This window comes from Vespa mandarinia, chromosome 6, assembly GCF_050613455.1.
Source record: "Vespa mandarinia isolate Hongniang chromosome 6, ASM5061345v1, whole genome shotgun sequence".
NCBI classification, from domain to species: domain Eukaryota; kingdom Metazoa; phylum Arthropoda; class Insecta; order Hymenoptera; family Vespidae; genus Vespa; species Vespa mandarinia.
In genome coordinates this window covers 2,492,501-2,497,500 of record NC_140815.1, presented here as the reverse complement: position 1 = coordinate 2,497,500, position 5,000 = coordinate 2,492,501, and the positions used below count along the sequence as shown (strand labels likewise).

The 5,000-nt window shown below is 36.0% G+C and overlaps 1 long non-coding RNA gene across 1 annotated transcript in view; it reads right to left on the bottom strand.

Annotated features, from left to right (window-relative positions):
* The window catches only part of LOC118440808 (uncharacterized), a 70,252-nt gene extending 66,009 nt beyond the window's left edge, over positions 1 to 4,243 (bottom strand). Inside the window, exon 1 of the long non-coding RNA XR_004837934.2 lies at positions 4,148 to 4,243. This is a non-coding gene — a long non-coding RNA (uncharacterized LOC118440808). The remainder of the gene's footprint in view (positions 1 to 4,147) is intronic.
* Positions 4,244 to 5,000: the final 757 nt, after the last annotated feature.

Here is a 5,000-nt window from a genome sequence, read left to right as displayed (position 1 = left end):
GAAGATGAATAACCCTCTTTGTAAAATGTATAAATCGAAATTTAAACGGGATTTGATTTGAGTACTATTTACTGTACATACCGCAAGATGTATACTTATATACATATATATATATATATATATACACATGCGCACGCACGCAATATATAGTTAGATAGATAGGTGGTTACTTACATACATATCGATTCTAAACGTTATTCTAATATATACAAATTTATTTCGGTGAAATACACGGCAAGAATAAAGATAACTAATCTCGAATGGATTTATACGATGATATAACGTCTTCGATTTCTCAACCCTCCTTTGCTAAAGAAAATCATCGACGAGAGATCGAATCGAAAGATCATAGGTAAACGAATTCAAAGCACGAGTAGAATGATACGAGGATGGAATGACAGTGTCGACGAGATTAGATAGAGAGAGGAAAAGAGAGAGAAAGAGAAAGAGAAAGAAAAGAGAGAGAGAAAAATTCTACATTTCATTTTTCTCAAACTATGTTAGAGTTGTATGTAAGTATATATATATATATATATAATATATCGAGAGAGAGAGAGAGATCGATCCAAAAATGGGGAGTCTGATAATACAAATTGTTTCGTGAAAATCACGTTTCTTTTACTAAGAAAAAGATGGAAAAAACATACCGATGAGAGAGAGAAAGGGGATGGAAGAGAGTGAGAGAGGGAGAGAGAGGGAGAGAGAGAGAGAGAGAGGAAGACAGAAAGAGAATGGGTGATGGCATCGAGTTTGATAAATGACACAGAGACTTTATTTCTACCGTCGAGAGGAGTGCGAGTGACTATGGCCGATGTAATCAAGCGTTGTATTATATAACAGGGTGACTTTCCCAGATTAGGAGGGTCCCCCTTCCAAATTGTCTCTCTTCCCCTTCTACTTTTCCTCCTCCTCCTCCTCCTCCTCCTCCTCCTCCTCCTCCTCCTCCCTCTCCTCATCCTATTCCTCTTCCTCCTTTTCCTTCTCATCGCCATCCTTCTGTTCCACTACATAACCATTAACAATACAATGTCATCTTGTAAGTATAGTCTCTATATACATATATATATATATAGATAACAAAAACGTAGAGTAAATTCACTCGGTTCAATATAATTCAATTTGTATTCGGTCAGAAACGCGCACGCATAATAATTACCTATCTATCCGGGGTCGGAAATTTTAAAAGCTTTTAAAAGCAGAAAATTCTGGTTTGGCCGATGTTACTCCTCTACTCGTTTTTCAACGATATTACCGCATGGTATTATTATAAAACCTGATGGATCTTTAATGTAATTAGTGATAATCCAATTAAATTGCTTTCATTCATTATAATAAAAAAAAAAAAAAAAAAAAAAAAAAAAGAAAGAAAAAAAAAAGAAAAGAAAAAAAAAGAAAAAAAAAAAAGAAAAAGCGAAGAGATGTAATAAAAAAAAAGGGAAAGAAAGACAGACAGACAGATAGATAGATAGATAGATAGATATATAGATAGAGAAAAATAAAAAGAGAGAGAGAGAGAGAGAGAAAGAGAAAAATGCATCGATCGATCGAGAGTGTAACTTTGAAAAAGAATTCAATGAGATGTCGTAATAGAAACGAGATAGAAAACTTGTGTTTACACGTATACACGCATATATGTATGTACGTTAGTATTTATTTATTCGTAGATACTTATAACGCGTGTCTCGCGAGAAACATATTTATTACTCACGCAAGGATCACGAGACAAATGGCGATACGGTAAAATGCGGATAATTATTTCTATGAAAAAGCGTGAATCCATAGAAACGGTCAATAGCTGTTACAACGACGACGACGACGACAACGACGACGACGATGACGATGAGAAATACACATGGAGAATACTATTCACTACCTGTAAATATACGCATACCTGTGTACAAGCATGATACGCCTACCGAGAAGAGAAATAATAATGTCAGAACTTTAATCGTTACTTTCAAACCATGCGGGATCTATGGTTACTCGACTTCAATTTTCTTATTACCCGTTAATGATGCAAGAACTCTTAGAATTTTAAAAAGAAAGAAAGAAAGAAAGAGACAAACGTAAAAGGACTCGGTGTTGTATGTGTGCGTGTTTATTTGTGTATGCAAGAGCACGCATAAACCTAGTTATTACATTGCTTACTTTTACAACGTTTAATGTCAGTCATGAGATTTTATGAAGAGAGTACGAATTTATCATTTAATATATATATATTAGACTCATAAATATATATATATATATTAAACTATTTTCTTTGGAGTGTTTCATACAAATTTATGACACTTTTTGATGCAACATTTCTAAGTATTAAATTGCAACTAGAGAGAGAAAGAGAGAGAGAGAGAGAGAGAGAGAGAAAGAGAAAGAGAGAAAGAGAAATTACATACATACTTAGACATATACTTATATATAGTATATATAAGTAGTACATATAGTATATACACATATACTATATAGCATATATATACATATATACACGTGTGAAATCTATCACACTTTTTGATGCAGCATTTCCAAGTTTAGATCGTAACTAAAGAGAGAGAGAGAGAGAGAGAGAGAGAGAGAGAGAGAGAGAGAGAGAGAGAGAGAGAGACAGAGAAAGATCGTCGAGATATCACAATGGAAGTTCGGTGATATTAAAGGACCGCTCCAGGGAGACACCGAGATTAGAGCGAGAAAAGTTAATCTTAATAAACGAGGGCAATCAGGATAGAGGCCGAGCTATAGTAGTCGCCACAAATGCGTAGCCCATGCAAATGCGTTTCAAAGCCAAATACTCTCGCGACCGTCTGCCCGGCTAAGAATTTACATACCGTTCTCGCTATCTCTCTTTCTCTCTTTTTCTCTCTTTCTCTCTCTCTCTCTCTCTCTCTCTCTCTTTCTATCTATCTTCTCTTCACTCTGCAGCATCACGAAGAGTGCCTTTTGTCCGGTACGGAATGTCCATCAACTTTTTGTCCAGTATGGACGAGTAAATAGGAGATTCAAATGACCAACGTTGTAAGGGCTTTAAGGGCTGCGAAATGGGAGAGAGGAGATGGGTGAGGGGCCTTCGGCATTCATTGGTCGAGCCCTTTTATTTGCTGATTTCGTACGGATTGTTTCGTGATTTAGCATAAATGTTTGATTAGATTCTCCTCTCGAGGAGGAATAAGAAGAAAAGGGGTTCGGTCGATCGGTCGATTGGTCGGTTTGTCTACTGTTCGTCGTACTGTTGACGTGACGTGAGTTTATTGTCATTCAACCCCAATTCGTTCGTTCGTTCGTTCGTTCGTTCGTTCGTTCAATCGATCAATCGATCAATCGTATCGTGATTATTTAATGAAATTATTAAAACGTTTTCGTTAAGATCTCATCATCTTTTCTCCTTCCTTTCGTCTTTAATATCTATAATAAACATTTTTTACAACGATATTTTAATTTATAAAACGTTTTATGTTCTTCTTCTTTTTCTTCTTACAATGAATCGCATAATAAACACGATTTTGAAATTAACGCGCAAGAGATTATTCACCCTTAGAAAGGAAATAATTTATTGAACCGTTTGAGTAGTTAGCAAACTAGAAACTAACGTCGGCATTATACTCGACAAACTCTCAAAGTAAGAGACGACCGTTTCAACAAACGCGGATATCCAATCGGTCAAGATAGCTCTTGGAGAAACTACCTAACCTAGTGAATTCAGTTAGCTTTACGTTTGCGATGGCTAGAGGTTAGATTGGGCCATCAGTTTAGACAATGGGACCTGCTTGTGCGTTTAAGGTAATCCCTCGTGAATGGTGTCCCTTTGGTACTTAATACATTGTCCGCCCTGATGGCCGTCCTTTACAACCTCGTCGCAGGGTGGTACATCGTCGACCCTTGGAACCACCCTGCCTACCATTTTAGAAGCTGGCTCGCATTAACACCTATTTACTATGGCGTTACTACATGGTGTATCTAACCCTTGCTCTTTGATAATGTTATATCTTCCCTAACAATTTGTCAAAAAAGTTTATTTCAAACGATCATCGTGTTAAAAGACTATCATTAAGATTAAGAAACGAATGATAAATTCGTTCGTCCCTAACGAATTCTAATCGTAATCCATTGAGAATAGTTTTTGAAAATTAATAGTTTATCAAAAATTAATATTACTTACTTTTTCCTATACGATCGTGCGTAATAAGTGATATGCTAACGTAAATGTTGACGACTCGGAGGATCGTATACGACTGAGGTCATAGAAAAGATAAACTCTTATACCGTTGTATAAACTAGTGCGAGACATATTATATAAATCTACGATGTATGTTTATAAACGCCAAGAAGTGACATTGAACGAGCAAACGTTAAACGTAAAGGAATATACACATATGCACGTACATACATACCATATATACATACATAAGGAGAGATGGATAGATACATAGTTAGATAGATATCTATCTTACTCTGTAATCGATCGACCTTCAACGTTTGAATATGATTGATAGTCCCAATGTAAAATCATTCGATTGTAATAACAATGTTATATAAATAACGAACGATGATTATTCCTCCGAACGATCTATCTTCCGAAAGGATATCTCCAAATGATTTCTAATCGACAAATATGATCTATACTTTAAAATATTATTTATTCTTCGACTTTGTCGAATAATATAATACAAGAATTTTTGAACAAGAGTTCCCAAGACGAATCTTACCGGTTCCGTTTCTACCTACCTGAGATAAAGAAAGAGAAAAAAAAAAGGGAAAAAAAATGAAAGAGAAAGATAGAGAAAGAAAGAAAGAAAGAAAGAGAGAGAAAGAGAGAAAAAGAAAGAGAGAGAGAGAGAGAGAGAGAGAGAGAGAGTAAGAACATATCCCTTAGGACAGGTACTTGGAAATGCATCTAACATCCAAGGATATCTTCGACGGTGGTTGGTCAGTCCCTTGGGTACGATAACGTTCGGACAAATGACCGGTCAGGCCAGGACAGAAAACTACTGGCGGAAAATCAGCCCTCTAAG